This window comes from Loxodonta africana, chromosome 10 (genome assembly GCF_030014295.1).
Source record: "Loxodonta africana isolate mLoxAfr1 chromosome 10, mLoxAfr1.hap2, whole genome shotgun sequence".
Classification (NCBI taxonomy): Eukaryota; Metazoa; Chordata; class Mammalia; order Proboscidea; family Elephantidae; genus Loxodonta; species Loxodonta africana.
Window position 1 is genome coordinate 1468703 of NC_087351.1, and position 27384 is coordinate 1496086.

The window sequence follows — 27384 nt, forward strand, 5'->3', positions numbered from 1 at the left end:
GGAAGGATCCCTGCACCGCGACGTAGTTTTTCAGAAGAAGCCTTGCGTTTGCAAGAGCAAAGGAGGAATTCATTGCAGGAAAGAGGAAGGAAAGAAAGTTTCTCTCCCTCTGCCTGCTTTGCTCAGAGGACTGGATGAAGTCAGGGAGTTTTCCCTTTCACTGAGAAACGTGCGGGCTGCTGTTGCCTGTGCGCTCTCTTCTTTGCAAAAGAGTCTGCTGTTCCACGCTTTGAACCGTGGAAAGGCGCCGGGCTCTGCTAAGATTTCCCCCGGCGCTTCGTTTGCCCTGGGCCAAAGCGAGCCTTCACAATAGCTGAACGCTAACACTGCATACTCGTTCCACTTCCAGAACAGGGCTACCGCGAGGCAGTTCTCCGGGGGAAAACGGCCCTTCGCGAAGGGCAGATCTGCCGAGCTCACTGCGGGAAAGCGAAAGCAAAGGACGCTTTTCTCCCTCTAACCGCTTTCGTCAGAGGAACGGGGGAAGTCACAGTGTTCTTTCTCTCACTGAGATAAACACAATCTGACGTTGCCTCTGAGCTCCGTTGCTGGCAAAGAACTGAAACTGACATACATTCCTGTGGGGAAACACAGGGCTTTGCTAGGATTTCTCTAGGCAGTCTGTTTTCCCTGGGCCTCGCTGGAGCAACACTATCTCGCCAGGGCAACACTGCATGGGATTTCCTCTGCCAGGAGAGAGCTGCTGCTTTGTAGTTTGTGCTGGGAAACCTTGCTTTGGCAAGTGCCAATTGACCGCATTCAGGCAGAAAGAAAAGAGAATCGCAAGAGGCCTTTTCTCCCCGGCTGCTCTGCCAAGCCCTTCCAGCTAAAACTATGCCGTTGCTCCTCTGGAAGGATCCCTGCACCGCGACGTAGTTTTTCAGAAGAAGCCTTGCGTTTGCAAGAGCAAAGGAGGAATTCGTTGCAGGAAAGAGGAAGGAAAGAAAGTTTCTCTCCCTCTGCCTGCTTTGCTCAGAGGACTGGATGAAGTCAGGGAGTTCTCCCTTTCACTGAGAAACGTGCGGGCTGCTGTTGCCTGTGCGCTCTCTTCTTTGCAAAAGAGTCTGCTGTTCCACGCTTTGAACCGTGGAAAGGCGCCGGGCTCTGCTAAGATTTCCCCCGGCGCTTCGTTTGCCCTGGGCCAAAGCGAGCCTTCACAATAGCTGAACGCTAACACTGCATACTCGTTCCACTTCCAGAACAGGGCTACCGCGAGGCAGTTCTCCGGGGGAAAACGGCCCTTCGCGAAGGGCAGATCTGCCGAGCTCACTGCGGGAAAGCGAAAGCAAAGGACGCTTTTCTCCCTCTAACCGCTTTCGTCAGAGGAACGGGGGAAGTCACAGTGTTCTTTCTCTCACTGAGATACACACAATCTGATGTTGCCTGTGAGCTCCGTTGCTGGCAAAGAACTGAAACTGACATACATTCCTGTGGGGAAACACAGGGCTTTGCTAGGATTTCTCTAGGCAGTCTGTTTTCCCTGGGCCTCGCTGTAGCAACACTATCTCGCCAGGGCAACACTGCATGGGATTTCCTCTGCCAGGAGAGAGCTGCTGCTTTGTAGTTTGTGCTGGGAAACCTTGCTTTGGCAAGTGCCAATTGACCGCATTCAGGCAGAAAGAAAAGAGAATCGCAAGAGGCCTTTTCTCCCCGGCTGCTCTGCCAAGCCCTTCCAGCTAAAACTATGCCGTTGCTCCTCTGGAAGGATCCCTGCACCGCGACGTAGTTTTTCAGAAGAAGCCTTGCGTTTGCAAGAGCAAAGGAGGAATTCATTGCAGGAAAGAGGAAGGAAAGAAAGTTTCTCTCCCTCTGCCTGCTTTGCTCAGAGGACTGGATGAAGTCAGGGAGTTCTCCCTTTCACTGAGAAACGTGCGGGCTGCTGTTGCCTGTGCGCTCTCTTCTTTGCAAAAGAGTCTGCTGTTCCACGCTTTGAACCGTGGAAAGGCGCCGGGCTCTGCTAAGATTTCCCCCGGCGCTTCGTTTGCCCTGGGCCAAAGCGAGCCTTCACAATAGCTGAACGCTAACACTGCATACTCGTTCCACTTCCAGAACAGGGCTACCGCGAGGCAGTTCTCCGGGAGAAAACGGCCCTTCGCGAAGGGCAGATCTGCCGAGCTCACTGCGGGAAAGCGAAAGCAAAGGACGCTTTTCTCCCTCTAACCGCTTTCGTCAGAGGAACGGGGGAAGTCACAGTGTTCTTTCTCTCACTGAGATACACACAATCTGATGTTGCCTGTGAGCTCCGTTGCTGGCAAAGAACTGAAACTGACATACATTCCTGTGGGGAAACACAGGGCTTTGCTAGGATTTCTCTAGGCAGTCTGTTTTCCCTGGGCCTCGCTGTAGCAACACTATCTCGCCAGGGCAACACTGCATGGGATTTCCTCTGCCAGGAGAGAGCTGCTGCTTTGTAGTTTGTGCTGGGAAACCTTGCTTTGGCAAGTGCCAATTGACCGCATTCAGGCAGAAAGAAAAGAGAATCGCAAGAGGCCTTTTCTCCCCGGCTGCTCTGCCAAGCCCTTCCAGCTAAAACTATGCCGTTGCTCCTCTGGAAGGATCCCTGCACCGCGACGTAGTTTTTCAGAAGAAGCCTTGCGTTTGCAAGAGCAAAGGAGGAATTCGTTGCAGGAAAGAGGAAGGAAAGAAAGTTTCTCTCCCTCTGCCTGCTTTGCTCAGAGGACTGGATGAAGTCAGGGAGTTTTCCCTTTCACTGAGAAACGTGCGGGCTGCTGTTGCCTGTGCGCTCTCTTCTTTGCAAAAGAGTCTGCTGTTCCACGCTTTGAACCGTGGAAAGGCGCCGGGCTCTGCTAAGATTTCCCCCGGCGCTTCGTTTGCCCTGGGCCAAAGCGAGCCTTCACAATAGCTGAACGCTAACACTGCATACTCGTTCCACTTCCAGAACAGGGCTACCGCGAGGCAGTTCTCCGGGGGAAAACGGCCCTTCGCGAAGGGCAGATCTGCCGAGCTCACTGCGGGAAAGCGAAAGCAAAGGACGCTTTTCTCCCTCTAACCGCTTTCGTCAGAGGAACGGGGGAAGTCACAGTGTTCTTTCTCTCACTGAGATACACACAATCTGACGTTGCCTGTGAGCTCCGTTGCTGGCAAAGAACTGAAACTGACATACATTCCTGTGGGGAAACACAGGGCTTTGCTAGGATTTCTCTAGGCAGTCTGTTTTCCCTGGGCCTCGCTGTAGCAACACTATCTCGCCAGGGCAACACTGCATGGGATTTCCTCTGCCAGGAGAGAGCTGCTGCTTTGTAGTTTGTGCTGGGAAACCTTGCTTTGGCAAGTGCCAATTGACCGCATTCAGGCAGAAAGAAAAGAGAATCGCAAGAGGCCTTTTCTCCCCGGCTGCTCTGCCAAGCCCTTCCAGCTAAAACTATGCCGTTGCTCCTCTGGAAGGATCCCTGCACCGCGACGTAGTTTTTCAGAAGAAGCCTTGCGTTTGCAAGAGCAAAGGAGGAATTCGTTGCAGGAAAGAGGAAGGAAAGAAAGTTTCTCTCCCTCTGCCTGCTTTGCTCAGAGGACTGGATGAAGTCAGGGAGTTTTCCCTTTCACTGAGAAACGTGCGGGCTGCTGTTGCCTGTGCGCTCTCTTCTTTGCAAAAGAGTCTGCTGTTCCACGCTTTGAACCGTGGAAAGGCGCCGGGCTCTGCTAAGATTTCCCCCGGCGCTTCGTTTGCCCTGGGCCAAAGCGAGCCTTCACAATAGCTGAACGCTAACACTGCATACTCGTTCCACTTCCAGAACAGGGCTACCGCGAGGCAGTTCTCCGGGGGAAAACGGCCCTTCGCGAAGGGCAGATCTGCCGAGCTCACTGCGGGAAAGCGAAAGCAAAGGACGCTTTTCTCCCTCTAACCGCTTTCGTCAGAGGAACGGGGGAAGTCACAGTGTTCTTTCTCTCACTGAGATACACACAATCTGATGTTGCCTGTGAGCTCCGTTGCTGGCAAAGAACTGAAACTGACATACATTCCTGTGGGGAAACACAGGGCTTTGCTAGGATTTCTCTAGGCAGTCTGTTTTCCCTGGGCCTCGCTGTAGCAACACTATCTCGCCAGGGCAACACTGCATGGGATTTCCTCTGCCAGGAGAGAGCTGCTGCTTTGTAGTTTGTGCTGGGAAACCTTGCTTTGGCAAGTGCCAATTGACCGCATTCAGGCAGAAAGAAAAGAGAATCGCAAGAGGCCTTTTCTCCCCGGCTGCTCTGCCAAGCCCTTCCAGCTAAAACTATGCCGTTGCTCCTCTGGAAGGATCCCTGCACCGCGACGTAGTTTTTCAGAAGAAGCCTTGCGTTTGCAAGAGCAAAGGAGGAATTCGTTGCAGGAAAGAGGAAGGAAAGAAAGTTTCTCTCCCTCTGCCTGCTTTGCTAAGAGGACTGGATGAAGTCAGGGAGTTCTCCCTTTCACTGAGAAACGTGCGGGCTGCTGTTGCCTGTGCGCTCTCTTCTTTGCAAAAGAGTCTGCTGTTCCACGCTTTGAACCGTGGAAAGGCGCCAGGCTCTGCTAAGATTTCCCCCGGCGCTTCGTTTGCCCTGGGCCAAAGCGAGCCTTCACAATAGCTGAACGCTAACACTGCATACTCGTTCCACTTCCAGAACAGGGCTACCGCGAGGCAGTTCTCCGGGGGAAAACGGCCCTTCGCGAAGGGCAGATCTGCCGAGCTCACTGCGGGAAAGCGAAAGCAAAGGACGCTTTTCTCCCTCTAACCGCTTTCGTCAGAGGAACGGGGGAAGTCACAGTGTTCTTTCTCTCACTGAGATACACACAATCTGATGTTGCCTGTGAGCTCCGTTGCTGGCAAAGAACTGAAACTGACATACATTCCTGTGGGGAAACACAGGGCTTTGCTAGGATTTCTCTAGGCAGTCTGTTTTCCCTGGGCCTCGCTGTAGCAACACTATCTCGCCAGGGCAACACTGCATGGGACTTCCTCTGCCAGGAGAGAGCTGCTGCTTTGTAGTTTGTGCTGGGAAACCTTGCTTTGGCAAGTGCCAATTGACCGCATTCAGGCAGAAAGAAAAGAGAATCGCAAGAGGCCTTTTCTCCCCGGCTGCTCTGCCAAGCCCTTCCAGCTAAAACTATGCCGTTGCTCCCCTGGAAGGATCCCTGCACCGCGACGTAGTTTTTCAGAAGAAGCCTTGCGTTTGCAAGAGCAAAGGAGGAATTCGTTGCAGGAAAGAGGAAGGAAAGAAAGTTTCTCTCCCTCTGCCTGCTTTGCTCAGAGGACTGGATGAAGTCAGGGAGTTCTCCCTTTCACTGAGAAACGTGCGGGCTGCTGTTGCCTGTGCGCTCTCTTCTTTGCAAAAGAGTCTGCTGTTCCACGCTTTGAACCGTGGAAAGGCGCCGGGCTCTGCTAAGATTTCCCCCGGCGCTTCGTTTGCCCTGGGCCAAAGCGAGCCTTCACAATAGCTGAACGCTAACACTGCATACTCGTTCCACTTCCAGAACAGGGCTACCGCGAGGCAGTTCTCCGGGGGAAAACGGCCCTTCGCGAAGGGCAGATCTGCCGAGCTCACTGCGGGAAAGCGAAAGCAAAGGACGCTTTTCTCCCTCTAACCGCTTTCGTCAGAGGAACGGGGGAAGTCACAGTGTTCTTTCTCTCACTGAGATACACACAATCTGATGTTGCCTGTGAGCTCCGTTGCTGGCAAAGAACTGAAACTGACATACATTCCTGTGGGGAAACACAGGGCTTTGCTAGGATTTCTCTAGGCAGTCTGTTTTCCCTGGGCCTCGCTGTAGCAACACTATCTCGCCAGGGCAACACTGCATGGGATTTCCTCTGCCAGGAGAGAGCTGCTGCTTTGTAGTTTGTGCTGGGAAACCTTGCTTTGGCAAGTGCCAATTGACCGCATTCAGGCAGAAAGAAAAGAGAATCGCAAGAGGCCTTTTCTCCCCGGCTGCTCTGCCAAGCCCTTCCAGCTAAAACTATGCCGTTGCTCCTCTGGAAGGATCCCTGCACCGCGACGTAGTTTTTCAGAAGAAGCCTTGCGTTTGCAAGAGCAAAGGAGGAATTCGTTGCAGGAAAGAGGAAGGAAAGAAAGTTTCTCTCCCTCTGCCTGCTTTGCTCAGAGGACTGGATGAAGTCAGGGAGTTCTCCCTTTCACTGAGAAACGTGCGGGCTGCTGTTGCCTGTGCGCTCTCTTCTTTGCAAAAGAGTCTGCTGTTCCACGCTTTGAACCGTGGAAAGGCGCCGGGCTCTGCTAAGATTTCCCCCGGCGCTTCGTTTGCCCTGGGCCAAAGCGAGCCTTCACAATAGCTGAACGCTAACACTGCATACTCGTTCCACTTCCAGAACAGGGCTACCGCGAGGCAGTTCTCCGGGGGAAAACGGCCCTTCGCGAAGGGCAGATCTGCCGAGCTCACTGCGGGAAAGCGAAAGCAAAGGACGCTTTTCTCCCTCTAACCGCTTTCGTCAGAGGAACGGGGGAAGTCACAGTGTTCTTTCTCTCACTGAGATACACACAATCTGATGTTGCCTCTGAGCTCCGTTGCTGGCAAAGAACTGAAACTGACATACATTCCTGTGGGGAAACACAGGGCTTTGCTAGGATTTCTCTAGGCAGTCTGTTTTCCCTGGGCCTCGCTGTAGCAACACTATCTCGCCAGGGCAACACTGCATGGGATTTCCTCTGCCAGGAGAGAGCTGCTGCTTTGTAGTTTGTGCTGGGAAACCTTGCTTTGGCAAGTGCCAATTGACCGCATTCAGGCAGAAAGAAAAGAGAATCGCAGGAGGCCTTTTCTCCCCGGCTGCTCTGCCAAGCCCTTCCAGCTAAAACTATGCCGTTGCTCCTCTGGAAGGATCCCTGCACCGCGACGTAGTTTTTCAGAAGAAGCCTTGCGTTTGCAAGAGCAAAGGAGGAATTCGTTGCAGGAAAGAGGAAGGAAAGAAAGTTTCTCTCCCTCTGCCTGCTTTGCTCAGAGGACTGGATGAAGTCAGGGAGTTCTCCCTTTCACTGAGAAACGTGCGGGCTGCTGTTGCCTGTGCGCTCTCTTCTTTGCAAAAGAGTCTGCTGTTCCACGCTTTGAACCGTGGAAAGGCGCCGGGCTCTGCTAAGATTTCCCCCGGCGCTTCGTTTGCCCTGGGCCAAAGCGAGCCTTCACAATAGCTGAACGCTAACACTGCATACTCGTTCCACTTCCAGAACAGGGCTACCGCGAGGCAGTTCTCCGGGGTAAAACGGCCCTTCGCGAAGGGCAGATCTGACGAGCTCACTGCGGAAAAGCGAATGCAAAGGACGCTTTTCTCCCTCTAACCGCTTTCGTCAGAGGAACGGGGGAAGTCACAGTGTTCTTTCTCTCACTGAGATACACACAATCTGATGTTGCCTGTGAGCTCCGTTGCTGGCAAAGAACTGAAACTGACATACATTCCTGTGGGGAAACACAGGGCTTCGCTAGGATTTCTCTAGGCAGTCTGTTTTCCCTGGGCCTCGCTGTAGCAACACTATCTCGCCAGGGCAACACTGCATGGGATTTCCTCTGCCAGGAGAGAGCTGCTGCTTTGTAGTTTGTGCTGGGAAACCTTGCTTTGGCAAGTGCCAATTGACCGCATTCAGGCAGAAAGAAAAGAGAATCGCAAGAGGCCTTTTCTCCCCGGCTGCTCTGCCAAGCCCTTCCAGCTAAAACTATGCCGTTGCTCCTCTGGAAGGATCCCTGCACCGCGACGTAGTTTTTCAGAAGAAGCCTTGCGTTTGCAAGAGCAAAGGAGGAATTCGTTGCAGGAAAGAGGAAGGAAAGAAAGTTTCTCTCCCTCTGCCTGCTTTGCTCAGAGGACTGGATGAAGTCAGGGAGTTTTCCCTTTCACTGAGAAACGTGCGGGCTGCTGTTGCCTGTGCGCTCTCTTCTTTGCAAAAGAGTCTGCTGTTCCACGCTTTGAACCGTGGAAAGGCGCCGGGCTCTGCTAAGATTTCCCCCGGCGCTTCGTTTGCCCTGGGCCAAAGCGAGCCTTCACAATAGCTGAACGCTAACACTGCATACTCGTTCCACTTCCAGAACAGGGCTACCGCGAGGCAGTTCTCCGGGGGAAAACGGCCCTTCGCGAAGGGCAGATCTGCCGAGCTCACTGCGGGAAAGCGAAAGCAAAGGACGCTTTTCTCCCTCTAACCGCTTTCGTCAGAGGAACGGGGGAAGTCACAGTGTTCTTTCTCTCACTGAGATACACACAATCTGATGTTGCCTGTGAGCTCCGTTGCTGGCAAAGAACTGAAACTGACATACATTCCTGTGGGGAAACACAGGGCTTTGCTAGGATTTCTCTAGGCAGTCTGTTTTCCCTGGGCCTCGCTGTAGCAACACTATCTCGCCAGGGCAACACTGCATGGGATTTCCTCTGCCAGGAGAGAGCTGCTGCTTTGTAGTTTGTGCTGGGAAACCTTGCTTTGGCAAGTGCCAATTGACCGCATTCAGGCAGAAAGAAAAGAGAATCGCAAGAGGCCTTTTCTCCCCGGCTGCTCTGCCAAGCCCTTCCAGCTAAAACTATGCCGTTGCTCCTCTGGAAGGATCCCTGCACCGCGACGTAGTTTTTCAGAAGAAGCCTTGCGTTTGCAAGAGCAAAGGAGGAATTCGTTGCAGGAAAGAGGAAGGAAAGAAAGTTTCTCTCCCTCTGCCTGCTTTGCTCAGAGGACTGGATGAAGTCAGGGAGTTCTCCCTTTCACTGAGAAACGTGCGGGCTGCTGTTGCCTGTGCGCTCTCTTCTTTGCAAAAGAGTCTGCTGTTCCACGCTTTGAACCGTGGAAAGGCGCCGGGCTCTGCTAAGATTTCCCCCGGCGCTTCGTTTGCCCTGGGCCAAAGCGAGCCTTCACAATAGCTGAACGCTAACACTGCATACTCGTTCCACTTCCAGAACAGGGCTACCGCGAGGCAGTTCTCCGGGGGAAAACGGCCCTTCGCGAAGGGCAGATCTGCCGAGCTCACTGCGGGAAAGCGAAAGCAAAGGACGCTTTTCTCCCTCTAACCGCTTTCGTCAGAGGAACGGGGGAAGTCACAGTGTTCTTTCTCTCACTGAGATACACACAATCTGATGTTGCCTCTGAGCTCCGTTGCTGGCAAAGAACTGAAACTGACATACATTCCTGTGGGGAAACACAGGGCTTTGCTAGGATTTCTCTAGGCAGTCTGTTTTCCCTGGGCCTCGCTGTAGCAACACTATCTCGCCAGGGCAACACTGCATGGGATTTCCTCTGCCAGGAGAGAGCTGCTGCTTTGTAGTTTGTGCTGGGAAACCTTGCTTTGGCAAGTGCCAATTGACCGCATTCAGGCAGAAAGAAAAGAGAATCGCAAGAGGCCTTTTCTCCCCGGCTGCTCTGCCAAGCCCTTCCAGCTAAAACTATGCCGTTGCTCCTCTGGAAGGATCCCTGCACCGCGACGTAGTTTTTCAGAAGAAGCCTTGCGTTTGCAAGAGCAAAGGAGGAATTCGTTGCAGGAAAGAGGAAGGAAAGAAAGTTTCTCTCCCTCTGCCTGCTTTGCTCAGAGGACTGGATGAAGTCAGGGAGTTCTCCCTTTCACTGAGAAACGTGCGGGCTGCTGTTGCCTGTGCGCTCTCTTCTTTGCAAAAGAGTCTGCTGTTCCACGCTTTGAACCGTGGAAAGGCGCCGGGCTCTGCTAAGATTTCCCCCGGCGCTTCGTTTGCCCTGGGCCAAAGCGAGCCTTCACAATAGCTGAACGCTAACACTGCATACTCGTTCCACTTCCAGAACAGGGCTACCGCGAGGCAGTTCTCCGGGGGAAAACGGCCCTTCGCGAAGGGCAGATCTGCCGAGCTCACTGCGGGAAAGCGAAAGCAAAGGACGCTTTTCTCCCTCTAACCGCTTTCGTCAGAGGAACGGGGGAAGTCACAGTGTTCTTTCTCTCACTGAGATACACACAATCTGATGTTGCCTGTGAGCTCCGTTGCTGGCAAAGAACTGAAACTGACATACATTCCTGTGGGGAAACACAGGGCTTTGCTAGGATTTCTCTAGGCAGTCTGTTTTCCCTGGGCCTCGCTGTAGCAACACTATCTCGCCAGGGCAACACTGCATGGGATTTCCTCTGCCAGGAGAGAGCTGCTGCTTTGTAGTTTGTGCTGGGAAACCTTGCTTTGGCAAGTGCCAATTGACCGCATTCAGGCAGAAAGAAAAGAGAATCGCAAGAGGCCTTTTCTCCCCGGCTGCTCTGCCAAGCCCTTCCAGCTAAAACTATGCCGTTGCTCCTCTGGAAGGATCCCTGCACCGCGACGTAGTTTTTCAGAAGAAGCCTTGCGTTTGCAAGAGCAAAGGAGGAATTCGTTGCAGGAAAGAGGAAGGAAAGAAAGTTTCTCTCCCTCTGCCTGCTTTGCTCAGAGGACTGGATGAAGTCAGGGAGTTCTCCCTTTCACTGAGAAACGTGCGGGCTGCTGTTGCCTGTGCGCTCTCTTCTTTGCAAAAGAGTCTGCTGTTCCACGCTTTGAACCGTGGAAAGGCGCCAGGCTCTGCTAAGATTTCCCCCGGCGCTTCGTTTGCCCTGGGCCAAAGCGAGCCTTCACAATAGCTGAACGCTAACACTGCATACTCGTTCCACTTCCAGAACAGGGCTACCGCGAGGCAGTTCTGCGGGGGAAAACGGCCCTTCGCGAAGGGCAGATCTGCCGAGCTCACTGCGGGAAAGCGAAAGCACAGGACGCTTTTCTCCCTCTAACCGCTTTCGTCAGAGGAACGGGGGAAGTCACAGTGTTCTTTCTCTCACTGAGATACACACAATCTGATGTTGCCTGTGAGCTCCGTTGCTGGCAAAGAACTGAAACTGACATACATTCCTGTGGGGAAACACAGGGCTTTGCTAGGATTTCTCTAGGCAGTCTGTTTTCCCTGGGCCTCGCTGTAGCAACACTATCTCGCCAGGGCAACACTGCATGGGATTTCCTCTGCCAGGAGAGAGCTGCTGCTTTGTAGTTTGTGCTGGGAAACCTTGCTTTGGCAAGTGCCAATTGACCGCATTCAGGCAGAAAGAAAAGAGAATCGCAAGAGGCCTTTTCTCCCCGGCTGCTCTGCCAAGCCCTTCCAGCTAAAACTATGCCGTTGCTCCTCTGGAAGGATCCCTGCACCGCGACGTAGTTTTTCAGAAGAAGCCTTGCGTTTGCAAGAGCAAAGGAGGAATTCGTTGCAGGAAAGAGGAAGGAAAGAAAGTTTCTCTCCCTCTGCCTGCTTTGCTCAGAGGACTGGATGAAGTCAGGGAGTTCTCCCTTTCACTGAGAAACGTGCGGGCTGCTGTTGCCTGTGCGCTCTCTTCTTTGCAAAAGAGTCTGCTGTTCCACGCTTTGAACCGTGGAAAGGCGCCGGGCTCTGCTAAGATTTCCCCCGGCGCTTCGTTTGCCCTGGGCCAAAGCGAGCCTTCACAATAGCTGAACGCTAACACTGCATACTCGTTCCACTTCCAGAACAGGGCTACCGCGAGGCAGTTCTCCGGGGGAAAACGGCCCTTCGCGAAGGGCAGATCTGCCGAGCTCACTGCGGGAAAGCGAAAGCAAAGGACGCTTTTCTCCCTCTAACCGCTTTCGTCAGAGGAACGGGGGAAGTCACAGTGTTCTTTCTCTCACTGAGATACACACAATCTGATGTTGCCTGTGAGCTCCGTTGCTGGCAAAGAACTGAAACTGACATACATTCCTGTGGGGAAACACAGGGCTTTGCTAGGATTTCTCTAGGCAGTCTGTTTTCCCTGGGCCTCGCTGAAGCAACACTATCTCGCCAGGGCAACACTGCATGGGATTTCCTCTGCCAGGAGAGAGCTGCTGCTTTGTAGTTTGTGCTGGGAAACCTTGCTTTGGCAAGTGCCAATTGACCGCATTCAGGCAGAAAGAAAAGAGAATCGCAAGAGGCCTTTTCTCCCCGGCTGCTCTGCCAAGCCCTTCCAGCTAAAACTATGCCGTTGCTCCTCTGGAAGGATCCCTGCACCGCGACGTAGTTTTTCAGAAGAAGCCTTGCGTTTGCAAGAGCAAAGGAGGAATTCGTTGCAGGAAAGAGGAAGGAAAGAAAGTTTCTCTCCCTCTGCCTGCTTTGCTCAGAGGACTGGATGAAGTCAGGGAGTTCTCCCTTTCACTGAGAAACGTGCGGGCTGCTGTTGCCTGTGCGCTCTCTTCTTTGCAAAAGAGTCTGCTGTTCCACGCTTTGAACCGTGGAAAGGCGCCGGGCTCTGCTAAGATTTCCCCCGGCGCTTCGTTTGCCCTGGGCCAAAGCGAGCCTTCACAATAGCTGAACGCTAACACTGCATACTCGTTCCACTTCCAGAACAGGGCTACCGCGAGGCAGTTCTCCGGGGGAAAACGGCCCTTCGCGAAGGGCAGATCTGCCGAGCTCACTGCGGGAAAGCGAAAGCAAAGGACGCTTTTCTCCCTCTAACCGCTTTCGTCAGAGGAACGGGGGAAGTCACAGTGTTCTTTCTCTCACTGAGATACACACAATCTGATGTTGCCTGTGAGCTCCGTTGCTGGCAAAGAACTGAAACTGACATACATTCCTGTGGGGAAACACAGGGCTTTGCTAGGATTTCTCTAGGCAGTCTGTTTTCCCTGGGCCTCGCTGTAGCAACACTATCTCGCCAGGGCAACACTGCATGGGATTTCCTCTGCCAGGAGAGAGCTGCTGCTTTGTAGTTTGTGCTGGGAAACCTTGCTTTGGCAAGTGCCAATTGACCGCATTCAGGCAGAAAGAAAAGAGAATCGCAGGAGGCCTTTTCTCCCCGGCTGCTCTGCCAAGCCCTTCCAGCTAAAACTATGCCGTTGCTCCTCTGGAAGGATCCCTGCACCGCGACGTAGTTTTTCAGAAGAAGCCTTGCGTTTGCAAGAGCAAAGGAGGAATTCGTTGCAGGAAAGAGGAAGGAAAGAAAGTTTCTCTCCCTCTGCCTGCTTTGCTCAGAGGACTGGATGAAGTCAGGGAGTTCTCCCTTTCACTGAGAAACGTGCGGGCTGCTGTTGCCTGTGCGCTCTCTTCTTTGCAAAAGAGTCTGCTGTTCCACGCTTTGAACCGTGGAAAGGCGCCAGGCTCTGCTAAGATTTCCCCCGGCGCTTCGTTTGCCCTGGGCCAAAGCGAGCCTTCACAATAGCTGAACGCTAACACTGCATACTCGTTCCACTTCCAGAACAGGGCTACCGCGAGGCAGTTCTCCGGGGGAAAACGGCCCTTCGCGAAGGGCAGATCTGCCGAGCTCACTGCGGGAAAGCGAAAGCACAGGACGCTTTTCTCCCTCTAACCGCTTTCGTCAGAGGAACGGGGGAAGTCACAGTGTTCTTTCTCTCACTGAGATACACACAATCTGATGTTGCCTGTGAGCTCCGTTGCTGGCAAAGAACTGAAACTGACATACATTCCTGTGGGGAAACACAGGGCTTTGCTAGGATTTCTCTAGGCAGTCTGTTTTCCCTGGGCCTCGCTGTAGCAACACTATCTCGCCAGGGCAACACTGCATGGGATTTCCTCTGCCAGGAGAGAGCTGCTGCTTTGTAGTTTGTGCTGGGAAACCTTGCTTTGGCAAGTGCCAATTGACCGCATTCAGGCAGAAAGAAAAGAGAATCGCAAGAGGCCTTTTCTCCCCGGCTGCTCTGCCAAGCCCTTCCAGCTAAAACTATGCCGTTGCTCCTCTGGAAGGATCCCTGCACCGCGACGTAGTTTTTCAGAAGAAGCCTTGCGTTTGCAAGAGCAAAGGAGGAATTCGTTGCAGGAAAGAGGAAGGAAAGAAAGTTTCTCTCCCTCTGCCTGCTTTGCTCAGAGGACTGGATGAAGTCAGGGAGTTCTCCCTTTCACTGAGAAACGTGCGGGCTGCTGTTGCCTGTGCGCTCTCTTCTTTGCAAAAGAGTCTGCTGTTCCACGCTTTGAACCGTGGAAAGGCGCCGGGCTCTGCTAAGATTTCCCCCGGCGCTTCGTTTGCCCTGGGCCAAAGCGAGCCTTCACAATAGCTGAACGCTAACACTGCATACTCGTTCCACTTCCAGAACAGGGCTACCGCGAGGCAGTTCTCCGGGGGAAAACGGCCCTTCGCGAAGGGCAGATCTGCCGAGCTCACTGCGGGAAAGCGAAAGCAAAGGACGCTTTTCTCCCTCTAACCGCTTTCGTCAGAGGAACGGGGGAAGTCACAGTGTTCTTTCTCTCACTGAGATACACACAATCTGATGTTGCCTGTGAGCTCCGTTGCTGGCAAAGAACTGAAACTGACATACATTCCTGTGGGGAAACACAGGGCTTTGCTAGGATTTCTCTAGGCAGTCTGTTTTCCCTGGGCCTCGCTGTAGCAACACTATCTCGCCAGGGCAACACTGCATGGGATTTCCTCTGCCAGGAGAGAGCTGCTGCTTTGTAGTTTGTGCTGGGAAACCTTGCTTTGGCAAGTGCCAATTGACCGCATTCAGGCAGAAAGAAAAGAGAATCGCAAGAGGCCTTTTCTCCCCGGCTGCTCTGCCAAGCCCTTCCAGCTAAAACTATGCCGTTGCTCCTCTGGAAGGATCCCTGCACCGCGACGTAGTTTTTCAGAAGAAGCCTTGCGTTTGCAAGAGCAAAGGAGGAATTCGTTGCAGGAAAGAGGAAGGAAAGAAAGTTTCTCTCCCTCTGCCTGCTTTGCTCAGAGGACTGGATGAAGTCAGGGAGTTCTCCCTTTCACTGAGAAACGTGCGGGCTGCTGTTGCCTGTGCGCTCTCTTCTTTGCAAAAGAGTCTGCTGTTCCACGCTTTGAACCGTGGAAAGGCGCCGGGCTCTGCTAAGATTTCCCCCGGCGCTTCGTTTGCCCTGGGCCAAAGCGAGCCTTCACAATAGCTGAACGCTAACACTGCATACTCGTTCCACTTCCAGAACAGGGCTACCGCGAGGCAGTTCTCCGGGGTAAAACGGCCCTTCGCGAAGGGCAGATCTGACGAGCTCACTGCGGAAAAGCGAATGCAAAGGACGCTTTTCTCCCTCTAACCGCTTTCGTCAGAGGAACGGGGGAAGTCACAGTGTTCTTTCTCTCACTGAGATACACACAATCTGATGTTGCCTGTGAGCTCCGTTGCTGGCAAAGAACTGAAACTGACATACATTCCTGTGGGGAAACACAGGGCTTCGCTAGGATTTCTCTAGGCAGTCTGTTTTCCCTGGGCCTCGCTGTAGCAACACTATCTCGCCAGGGCAACACTGCATGGGATTTCCTCTGCCAGGAGAGAGCTGCTGCTTTGTAGTTTGTGCTGGGAAACCTTGCTTTGGCAAGTGCCAATTGACCGCATTCAGGCAGAAAGAAAAGAGAATCGCAAGAGGCCTTTTCTCCCCGGCTGCTCTGCCAAGCCCTTCCAGCTAAAACTATGCCGTTGCTCCTCTGGAAGGATCCCTGCACCGCGACGTAGTTTTTCAGAAGAAGCCTTGCGTTTGCAAGAGCAAAGGAGGAATTCGTTGCAGGAAAGAGGAAGGAAAGAAAGTTTCTCTCCCTCTGCCTGCTTTGCTCAGAGGACTGGATGAAGTCAGGGAGTTTTCCCTTTCACTGAGAAACGTGCGGGCTGCTGTTGCCTGTGCGCTCTCTTCTTTGCAAAAGAGTCTGCTGTTCCACGCTTTGAACCGTGGAAAGGCGCCGGGCTCTGCTAAGATTTCCCCCGGCGCTTCGTTTGCCCTGGGCCAAAGCGAGCCTTCACAATAGCTGAACGCTAACACTGCATACTCGTTCCACTTCCAGAACAGGGCTACCGCGAGGCAGTTCTCCGGGGGAAAACGGCCCTTCGCGAAGGGCAGATCTGCCGAGCTCACTGCGGGAAAGCGAAAGCAAAGGACGCTTTTCTCCCTCTAACCGCTTTCGTCAGAGGAACGGGGGAAGTCACAGTGTTCTTTCTCTCACTGAGATACACACAATCTGATGTTGCCTGTGAGCTCCGTTGCTGGCAAAGAACTGAAACTGACATACATTCCTGTGGGGAAACACAGGGCTTTGCTAGGATTTCTCTAGGCAGTCTGTTTTCCCTGGGCCTCGCTGTAGCAACACTATCTCGCCAGGGCAACACTGCATGGGATTTCCTCTGCCAGGAGAGAGCTGCTGCTTTGTAGTTTGTGCTGGGAAACCTTGCTTTGGCAAGTGCCAATTGACCGCATTCAGGCAGAAAGAAAAGAGAATCGCAAGAGGCCTTTTCTCCCCGGCTGCTCTGCCAAGCCCTTCCAGCTAAAACTATGCCGTTGCTCCTCTGGAAGGATCCCTGCACCGCGACGTAGTTTTTCAGAAGAAGCCTTGCGTTTGCAAGAGCAAAGGAGGAATTCGTTGCAGGAAAGAGGAAGGAAAGAAAGTTTCTCTCCCTCTGCCTGCTTTGCTCAGAGGACTGGATGAAGTCAGGGAGTTCTCCCTTTCACTGAGAAACGTGCGGGCTGCTGTTGCCTGTGCGCTCTCTTCTTTGCAAAAGAGTCTGCTGTTCCACGCTTTGAACCGTGGAAAGGCGCCGGGCTCTGCTAAGATTTCCCCCGGCGCTTCGTTTGCCCTGGGCCAAAGCGAGCCTTCACAATAGCTGAACGCTAACACTGCATACTCGTTCCACTTCCAGAACAGGGCTACCGCGAGGCAGTTCTCCGGGGGAAAACGGCCCTTCGCGAAGGGCAGATCTGCCGAGCTCACTGCGGGAAAGCGAAAGCAAAGGACGCTTTTCTCCCTCTAACCGCTTTCGTCAGAGGAACGGGGGAAGTCACAGTGTTCTTTCTCTCACTGAGATACACACAATCTGATGTTGCCTGTGAGCTCCGTTGCTGGCAAAGAACTGAAACTGACATACATTCCTGTGGGGAAACACAGGGCTTTGCTAGGATTTCTCTAGGCAGTCTGTTTTCCCTGGGCCTCGCTGTAGCAACACTATCTCGCCAGGGCAACACTGCATGGGATTTCCTCTGCCAGGAGAGAGCTGCTGCTTTGTAGTTTGTGCTGGGAAACCTTGCTTTGGCAAGTGCCAATTGACCGCATTCAGGCAGAAAGAAAAGAGAATCGCAAGAGGCCTTTTCTCCCCGGCTGCTCTGCCAAGCCCTTCCAGCTAAAACTATGCCGTTGCTCCTCTGGAAGGATCCCTGCACCGCGACGTAGTTTTTCAGAAGAAGCCTTGCGTTTGCAAGAGCAAAGGAGGAATTCGTTGCAGGAAAGAGGAAGGAAAGAAAGTTTCTCTCCCTCTGCCTGCTTTGCTCAGAGGACTGGATGAAGTCAGGGAGTTCTCCCTTTCACTGAGAAACGTGCGGGCTGCTGTTGCCTGTGCGCTCTCTTCTTTGCAAAAGAGTCTGCTGTTCCACGCTTTGAACCGTGGAAAGGCGCCGGGCTCTGCTAAGATTTCCCCCGGCGCTTCGTTTGCCCTGGGCCAAAGCGAGCCTTCACAATAGCTGAACGCTAACACTGCATACTCGTTCCACTTCCAGAACAGGGCTACCGCGAGGCAGTTCTCCGGGGGAAAACGGCCCTTCGCGAAGGGCAGATCTGCCGAGCTCACTGCGGGAAAGCGAAAGCAAAGGACGCTTTTCTCTCTCTAACCGCTTTCGTCAGAGGAACGGGGGAAGTCACAGTGTTCTTTCTCTCACTGAGATACACACAATCTGATGTTGCCTGTGAGCTCCGTTGCTGGCAAAGAACTGAAACTGACATACATTCCTGTGGGGAAACACAGGGCTTTGCTAGGATTTCTCTAGGCAGTCTGTTTTCCCTGGGCCTCGCTGTAGCAACACTATCTCGCCAGGGCAACACTGCATGGGATTTCCTCTGCCAGGAGAGAGCTGCTGCTTTGTAGTTTGTGCTGGGAAACCTTGCTTTGGCAAGTGCCAATTGACCGCATTCAGGCAGAAAGAAAAGAGAATCGCAAGAGGCCTTTTCTCCCCGGCTGCTCTGCCAAGCCCTTCCAGCTAAAACTATGCCGTTGCTCCTCTGGAAGGATCCCTGCACCGCGACGTAGTTTTTCAGAAGAAGCCTTGCGTTTGCAAGAGCAAAGGAGGAATTCGTTGCAGGAAAGAGGAAGGAAAGAAAGTTTCTCTCCCTCTGCCTGCTTTGCTCAGAGGACTGGATGAAGTCAGGGAGTTCTCCCTTTCACTGAGAAACGTGCGGGCTGCTGTTGCCTGTGCGCTCTCTTCTTTGCAAAAGAGTCTGCTGTTCCACGCTTTGAACCGTGGAAAGGCGCCAGGCTCTGCTAAGATTTCCCCCGGCGCTTCGTTTGCCCTGGGCCAAAGCGAGCCTTCACAATAGCTGAACGCTAACACTGCATACTCGTTCCACTTCCAGAACAGGGCTACCGCGAGGCAGTTCTGCGGGGGAAAACGGCCCTTCGCGAAGGGCAGATCTGCCGAGCTCACTGCGGGAAAGCGAAAGCACAGGACGCTTTTCTCCCTCTAACCGCTTTCGTCAGAGGAACGGGGGAAGTCACAGTGTTCTTTCTCTCACTGAGATACACACAATCTGATGTTGCCTGTGAGCTCCGTTGCTGGCAAAGAACTGAAACTGACATACATTCCTGTGGGGAAACACAGGGCTTTGCTAGGATTTCTCTAGGCAGTCTGTTTTCCCTGGGCCTCGCTGTAGCAACACTATCTCGCCAGGGCAACACTGCATGGGATTTCCTCTGCCAGGAGAGAGCTGCTGCTTTGTAGTTTGTGCTGGGAAACCTTGCTTTGGCAAGTGCCAATTGACCGCATTCAGGCAGAAAGAAAAGAGAATCGCAAGAGGCCTTTTCTCCCCGGCTGCTCTGCCAAGCCCTTCCAGCTAAAACTATGCCGTTGCTCCTCTGGAAGGATCCCTGCACCGCGACGTAGTTTTTCAGAAGAAGCCTTGCGTTTGCAAGAGCAAAGGAGGAATTCGTTGCAGGAAAGAGGAAGGAAAGAAAGTTTCTCTCCCTCTGCCTGCTTTGCTCAGAGGACTGGATGAAGTCAGGGAGTTCTCCCTTTCACTGAGAAACGTGCGGGCTGCTGTTGCCTGTGCGCTCTCTTCTTTGCAAAAGAGTCTGCTGTTCCACGCTTTGAACCGTGGAAAGGCGCCGGGCTCTGCTAAGATTTCCCCCGGCGCTTCGTTTGCCCTGGGCCAAAGCGAGCCTTCACAATAGCTGAACGCTAACACTGCATACTCGTTCCACTTCCAGAACAGGGCTACCGCGAGGCAGTTCTCCGGGGGAAAACGGCCCTTCGCGAAGGGCAGATCTGCCGAGCTCACTGCGGGAAAGCGAAAGCAAAGGACGCTTTTCTCCCTCTAACCGCTTTCGTCAGAGGAACGGGGGAAGTCACAGTGTTCTTTCTCTCACTGAGATACACACAATCTGATGTTGCCTGTGAGCTCCGTTGCTGGCAAAGAACTGAAACTGACATACATTCCTGTGGGGAAACACAGGGCTTTGCTAGGATTTCTCTAGGCAGTCTGTTTTCCCTGGGCCTCGCTGAAGCAACACTATCTCGCCAGGGCAACACTGCATGGGATTTCCTCTGCCAGGAGAGAGCTGCTGCTTTGTAGTTTGTGCTGGGAAACCTTGCTTTGGCAAGTGCCAATTGACCGCATTCAGGCAGAAAGAAAAGAGAATCGCAAGAGGCCTTTTCTCCCCGGCTGCTCTGCCAAGCCCTTCCAGCTAAAACTATGCCGTTGCTCCTCTGGAAGGATCCCTGCACCGCGACGTAGTTTTTCAGAAGAAGCCTTGCGTTTGCAAGAGCAAAGGAGGAATTCGTTGCAGGAAAGAGGAAGGAAAGAAAGTTTCTCTCCCTCTGCCTGCTTTGCTCAGAGGACTGGATGAAGTCAGGGAGTTCTCCCTTTCACTGAGAAACGTGCGGGCTGCTGTTGCCTGTGCGCTCTCTTCTTTGCAAAAGAGTCTGCTGTTCCACGCTTTGAACCGTGGAAAGGCGCCGGGCTCTGCTAAGATTTCCCCCGGCGCTTCGTTTGCCCTGGGCCAAAGCGAGCCTTCACAATAGCTGAACGCTAACACTGCATACTCGTTCCACTTCCAGAACAGGGCTACCGCGAGGCAGTTCTCCGGGGGAAAACGGCCCTTCGCGAAGGGCAGATCTGCCGAGCTCACTGCGGGAAAGCGAAAGCAAAGGACGCTTTTCTCCCTCTAACCGCTTTCGTCAGAGGAACGGGGGAAGTCACAGTGTTCTTTCTCTCACTGAGATACACACAATCTGATGTTGCCTGTGAGCTCCGTTGCTGGCAAAGAACTGAAACTGACATACATTCCTGTGGGGAAACACAGGGCTTTGCTAGGATTTCTCTAGGCAGTCTGTTTTCCCTGGGCCTCGCTGTAGCAACACTATCTCGCCAGGGCAACACTGCATGGGATTTCCTCTGCCAGGAGAGAGCTGCTGCTTTGTAGTTTGTGCTGGGAAACCTTGCTTTGGCAAGTGCCAATTGACCGCATTCAGGCAGAAAGAAAAGAGAATCGCAGGAGGCCTTTTCTCCCCGGCTGCTCTGCCAAGCCCTTCCAGCTAAAACTATGCCGTTGCTCCTCTGGAAGGATCCCTGCACCGCGACGTAGTTTTTCAGAAGAAGCCTTGCGTTTGCAAGAGCAAAGGAGGAATTCGTTGCAGGAAAGAGGAAGGAAAGAAAGTTTCTCTCCCTCTGCCTGCTTTGCTCAGAGGACTGGATGAAGTCAGGGAGTTCTCCCTTTCACTGAGAAACGTGCGGGCTGCTGTTGCCTGTGCGCTCTCTTCTTTGCAAAAGAGTCTGCTGTTCCACGCTTTGAACCGTGGAAAGGCGCCAGGCTCTGCTAAGATTTCCCCCGGCGCTTCGTTTGCCCTGGGCCAAAGCGAGCCTTCACAATAGCTGAACGCTAACACTGCATACTCGTTCCACTTCCAGAACAGGGCTACCGCGAGGCAGTTCTGCGGGGGAAAACGGCCCTTCGCGAAGGGCAGATCTGCCGAGCTCACTGCGGGAAAGCGAAAGCACAGGACGCTTTTCTCCCTCTAACCGCTTTCGTCAGAGGAACGGGGGAAGTCACAGTGTTCTTTCTCTCACTGAGATACACACAATCTGATGTTGCCTGTGAGCTCCGTTGCTGGCAAAGAACTGAAACTGACATACATTCCTGTGGGGAAACACAGGGCTTTGCTAGGATTTCTCTAGGCAGTCTGTTTTCCCTGGGCCTCGCTGTAGCAACACTATCTCGCCAGGGCAACACTGCATGGGATTTCCTCTGCCAGGAGAGAGCTGCTGCTTTGTAGTTTGTGCTGGGAAACCTTGCTTTGGCAAGTGCCAATTGACCGCATTCAGGCAGAAAGAAAAGAGAATCGCAAGAGGCCTTTTCTCCCCGGCTGCTCTGCCAAGCCCTTCCAGCTAAAACTATGCCGTTGCTCCTCTGGAAGGATCCCTGCACCGCGACGTAGTTTTTCAGAAGAAGCCTTGCGTTTGCAAGAGCAAAGGAGGAATTCGTTGCAGGAAAGAGGAAGGAAAGAAAGTTTCTCTCCCTCTGCCTGCTTTGCTCAGAGGACTGGATGAAGTCAGGGAGTTCTCCCTTTCACTGAGAAACGTGCGGGCTGCTGTTGCCTGTGCGCTCTCTTCTTTGCAAAAGAGTCTGCTGTTCCACGCTTTGAACCGTGGAAAGGCGCCGGGCTCTGCTAAGATTTCCCCCGGCGCTTCGTTTGCCCTGGGCCAAAGCGAGCCTTCACAATAGCTGAACGCTAACACTGCATACTCGTTCCACTTCCAGAACAGGGCTACCGCGAGGCAGTTCTCCGGGGGAAAACGGCCCTTCGCGAAGGGCAGATCTGCCGAGCTCACTGCGGGAAAGCGAAAGCAAAGGACGCTTTTCTCCCTCTAACCGCTTTCGTCAGAGGAACGGGGGAAGTCACAGTGTTCTTTCTCTCACTGAGATACACACAATCTGATGTTGCCTGTGAGCTCCGTTGCTGGCAAAGAACTGAAACTGACATACATTCCTGTGGGGAAACACAGGGCTTTGCTAGGATTTCTCTAGGCAGTCTGTTTTCCCTGGGCCTCGCTGTAGCAACACTATCTCGCCAGGGCAACACTGCATGGGATTTCCTCTGCCAGGAGAGAGCTGCTGCTTTGTAGTTTGTGCTGGGAAACCTTGCTTTGGCAAGTGCCAATTGACCGCATTCAGGCAGAAAGAAAAGAGAATCGCAAGAGGCCTTTTCTCCCCGGCTGCTCTGCCAAGCCCTTCCAGCTAAAACTATGCCGTTGCTCCTCTGGAAGGATCCCTGCACCGCGACGTAGTTTTTCAGAAGAAGCCTTGCGTTTGCAAGAGCAAAGGAGGAATTCGTTGCAGGAAAGAGGAAGGAAAGAAAGTTTCTCTCCCTCTGCCTGCTTTGCTCAGAGGACTGGATGAAGTCAGGGAGTTCTCCCTTTCACTGAGAAACGTGCGGGCTGCTGTTGCCTGTGCGCTCTCTTCTTTGCAAAAGAGTCTGCTGTTCCACGCTTTGAACCGTGGAAAGGCGCCGGGCTCTGCTAAGATTTCCCCCGGCGCTTCGTTTGCCCTGGGCCAAAGCGAGCCTTCACAATAGCTGAACGCTAACACTGCATACTCGTTCCACTTCCAGAACAGGGCTACCGCGAGGCAGTTCTCCGGGGGAAAACGGCCCTTCGCGAAGGGCAGATCTGCCGAGCTCACTGCGGGAAAGCGAAAGCAAAGGACGCTTTTCTCCCTCTAACCGCTTTCGTCAGAGGAACGGGGGAAGTCACAGTGTTCTTTCTCTCACTGAGATACACACAATCTGATGTTGCCTGTGAGCTCCGTTGCTGGCAAAGAACTGAAACTGACATACATTCCTGTGGGGAAACACAGGGCTTTGCTAGGATTTCTCTAGGCAGTCTGTTTTCCCTGGGCCTCGCTGTAGCAACACTATCTCGCCAGGGCAACACTGCATGGGATTTCCTCTGCCAGGAGAGAGCTGCTGCTTTGTAGTTTGTGCTGGGAAACCTTGCTTTGGCAAGTGCCAATTGACCGCATTCAGGCAGAAAGAAAAGAGAATCGCAAGAGGCCTTTTCTCCCCGGCTGCTCTGCCAAGCCCTTCCAGCTAAAACTATGCCGTTGCTCCTCTGGAAGGATCCCTGCACCGCGACGTAGTTTTTCAGAAGAAGCCTTGCGTTTGCAAGAGCAAAGGAGGAATTCGTTGCAGGAAAGAGGAAGGAAAGAAAGTTTCTCTCCCTCTGCCTGCTTTGCTCAGAGGACTGGATGAAGTCAGGGAGTTCTCCCTTTCACTGAGAAACGTGCGGGCTGCTGTTGCCTGTGCGCTCTCTTCTTTGCAAAAGAGTCTGCTGTTCCACGCTTTGAACCGTGGAAAGGCGCCGGGCTCTGCTAAGATTTCCCCCGGCGCTTCGTTTGCCCTGGGCCAAAGCGAGCCTTCACAATAGCTGAACGCTAACACTGCATACTCGTTCCACTTCCAGAACAGGGCTACCGCGAGGCAGTTCTCCGGGGGAAAACGGCCCTTCGCGAAGGGCAGATCTGCCGAGCTCACTGCGGGAAAGCGAAAGCAAAGGACGCTTTTCTCCCTCTAACCGCTTTCGTCAGAGGAACGGGGGAAGTCACAGTGTTCTTTCTCTCACTGAGATACACACAATCTGATGTTGCCTGTGAGCTCCGTTGCTGGCAAAGAACTGAAACTGACATACATTCCTGTGGGGAAACACAGGGCTTTGCTAGGATTTCTCTAGGCAGTCTGTTTTCCCTGGGCCTCGCTGTAGCAACACTATCTCGCCAGGGCAACACTGCATGGGATTTCCTCTGCCAGGAGAGAGCTGCTGCTTTGTAGTTTGTGCTGGGAAACCTTGCTTTGGCAAGTGCCAATTGACCGCATTCAGGCAGAAAGAAAAGAGAATCGCAAGAGGCCTTTTCTCCCCGGCTGCTCTGCCAAGCCCTTCCAGCTAAAACTATGCCGTTGCTCCTCTGGAAGGATCCCTGCACCGCGACGTAGTTTTTCAGAAGAAGCCTTGCGTTTGCAAGAGCAAAGGAGGAATTCGTTGCAGGAAAGAGGAAGGAAAGAAAGTTTCTCTCCCTCTGCCTGCTTTGCTCAGAGGACTGGATGAAGTCAGGGAGTTCTCCCTTTCACTGAGAAACGTGCGGGCTGCTGTTGCCTGTGCGCTCTCTTCTTTGCAAAAGAGTCTGCTGTTCCACGCTTTGAACCGTGGAAAGGCGCCAGGCTCTGCTAAGATTTCCCCCGGCGCTTCGTTTGCCCTGGGCCAAAGCGAGCCTTCACAATAGCTGAACGCTAACACTGCATACTCGTTCCACTTCCAGAACAGGGCTACCGCGAGGCAGTTCTGCGGGGGAAAACGGCCCTTCGCGAAGGGCAGATCTGCCGAGCTCACTGCGGGAAAGCGAAAGCACAGGACGCTTTTCTCCCTCTAACCGCTTTCGTCAGAGGAACGGGGGAAGTCACAGTGTTCTTTCTCTCACTGAGATACACACAATCTGATGTTGCCTGTGAGCTCCGTTGCTGGCAAAGAACTGAAACTGACATACATTCCTGTGGGGAAACACAGGGCTTTGCTAGGATTTCTCTAGGCAGTCTGTTTTCCCTGGGCCTCGCTGTAGCAACACTATCTCGCCAGGGCAACACTGCATGGGATTTCCTCTGCCAGGAGAGAGCTGCTGCTTTGTAGTTTGTGCTGGGAAACCTTGCTTTGGCAAGTGCCAATTGACCGCATTCAGGCAGAAAGAAAAGAGAATCGCAAGAGGCCTTTTCTCCCCGGCTGCTCTGCCAAGCCCTTCCAGCTAAAACTATGCCGTTGCTCCTCTGGAAGGATCCCTGCACCGCGACGTAGTTTTTCAGAAGAAGCCTTGCGTTTGCAAGAGCAAAGGAGGAATTCGTTGCAGGAAAGAGGAAGGAAAGAAAGTTTCTCTCCCTCTGCCTGCTTTGCTCAGAGGACTGGATGAAGTCAGGGAGTTCTCCCTTTCACTGAGAAACGTGCGGGCTGCTGTTGCCTGTGCGCTCTCTTCTTTGCAAAAGAGTCTGCTGTTCCACGCTTTGAACCGTGGAAAGGCGCCGGGCTCTGCTAAGATTTCCCCCGGCGCTTCGTTTGCCCTGGGCCAAAGCGAGCCTTCACAATAGCTGAACGCTAACACTGCATACTCGTTCCACTTCCAGAACAGGGCTACCGCGAGGCAGTTCTCCGGGGGAAAACGGCCCTTCGCGAAGGGCAGATCTGCCGAGCTCACTGCGGGAAAGCGAAAGCAAAGGACGCTTTTCTCCCTCTAACCGCTTTCGTCAGAGGAACGGGGGAAGTCACAGTGTTCTTTCTCTCACTGAGATACACACAATCTGATGTTGCCTGTGAGCTCCGTTGCTGGCAAAGAACTGAAACTGACATACATTCCTGTGGGGAAACACAGGGCTTTGCTAGGATTTCTCTAGGCAGTCTGTTTTCCCTGGGCCTCGCTGAAGCAACACTATCTCGCCAGGGCAACACTGCATGGGATTTCCTCTGCCAGGAGAGAGCTGCTGCTTTGTAGTTTGTGCTGGGAAACCTTGCTTTGGCAAGTGCCAATTGACCGCATTCAGGCAGAAAGAAAAGAGAATCGCAAGAGGCCTTTTCTCCCCGGCTGCTCTGCCAAGCCCTTCCAGCTAAAACTATGCCGTTGCTCCTCTGGAAGGATCCCTGCACCGCGACGTAGTTTTTCAGAAGAAGCCTTGCGTTTGCAAGAGCAAAGGAGGAATTCGTTGCAGGAAAGAGGAAGGAAAGAAAGTTTCTCTCCCTCTGCCTGCTTTGCTCAGAGGACTGGATGAAGTCAGGGAGTTCTCCCTTTCACTGAGAAACGTGCGGGCTGCTGTTGCCTGTGCGCTCTCTTCTTTGCAAAAGAGTCTGCTGTTCCACGCTTTGAACCGTGGAAAGGCGCCGGGCTCTGCTAAGATTTCCCCCGGCGCTTCGTTTGCCCTGGGCCAAAGCGAGCCTTCACAATAGCTGAACGCTAACACTGCATACTCGTTCCACTTCCAGAACAGGGCTACCGCGAGGCAGTTCTCCGGGGGAAAACGGCCCTTCGCGAAGGGCAGATCTGCCGAGCTCACTGCGGGAAAGCGAAAGCAAAGGACGCTTTTCTCCCTCTAACCGCTTTCGTCAGAGGAACGGGGGAAGTCACAGTGTTCTTTCTCTCACTGAGATACACACAATCTGATGTTGCCTGTGAGCTCCGTTGCTGGCAAAGAACTGAAACTGACATACATTCCTGTGGGGAAACACAGGGCTTTGCTAGGATTTCTCTAGGCAGTCTGTTTTCCCTGGGCCTCGCTGTAGCAACACTATCTCGCCAGGGCAACACTGCATGGGATTTCCTCTGCCAGGAGAGAGCTGCTGCTTTGTAGTTTGTGCTGGGAAACCTTGCTTTGGCAAGTGCCAATTGACCGCATTCAGGCAGAAAGAAAAGAGAATCGCAGGAGGCCTTTTCTCCCCGGCTGCTCTGCCAAGCCCTTCCAGCTAAAACTATGCCGTTGCTCCTCTGGAAGGATCCCTGCACCGCGACGTAGTTTTTCAGAAGAAGCCTTGCGTTTGCAAGAGCAAAGGAGGAATTCGTTGCAGGAAAGAGGAAGGAAAGAAAGTTTCTCTCCCTCTGCCTGCTTTGCTCAGAGGACTGGATGAAGTCAGGGAGTTCTCCCTTTCACTGAGAAACGTGCGGGCTGCTGTTGCCTGTGCGCTCTCTTCTTTGCAAAAGAGTCTGCTGTTCCACGCTTTGAACCGTGGAAAGGCGCCAGGCTCTGCTAAGATTTCCCCCGGCGCTTCGTTTGCCCTGGGCCAAAGCGAGCCTTCACAATAGCTGAACGCTAACACTGCATACTCGTTCCACTTCCAGAACAGGGCTACCGCGAGGCAGTTCTGCGGGGGAAAACGGCCCTTCGCGAAGGGCAGATCTGCCGAGCTCACTGCGGGAAAGCGAAAGCACAGGACGCTTTTCTCCCTCTAACCGCTTTCGTCAGAGGAACGGGGGAAGTCACAGTGTTCTTTCTCTCACTGAGATACACACAATCTGATGTTGCCTGTGAGCTCCGTTGCTGGCAAAGAACTGAAACTGACATACATTCCTGTGGGGAAACACAGGGCTTTGCTAGGATTTCTCTAGGCAGTCTGTTTTCCCTGGGCCTCGCTGTAGCAACACTATCTCGCCAGGGCAACACTGCATGGGATTTCCTCTGCCAGGAGAGAGCTGCTGCTTTGTAGTTTGTGCTGGGAAACCTTGCTTTGGCAAGTGCCAATTGACCGCATTCAGGCAGAAAGAAAAGAGAATCGCAAGAGGCCTTTTCTCCCCGGCTGCTCTGCCAAGCCCTTCCAGCTAAAACTATGCCGTTGCTCCTCTGGAAGGATCCCTGCACCGCGACGTAGTTTTTCAGAAGAAGCCTTGCGTTTGCAAGAGCAAAGGAGGAATTCGTTGCAGGAAAGAGGAAGGAAAGAAAGTTTCTCTCCCTCTGCCTGCTTTGCTCAGAGGACTGGATGAAGTCAGGGAGTTCTCCCTTTCACTGAGAAACGTGCGGGCTGCTGTT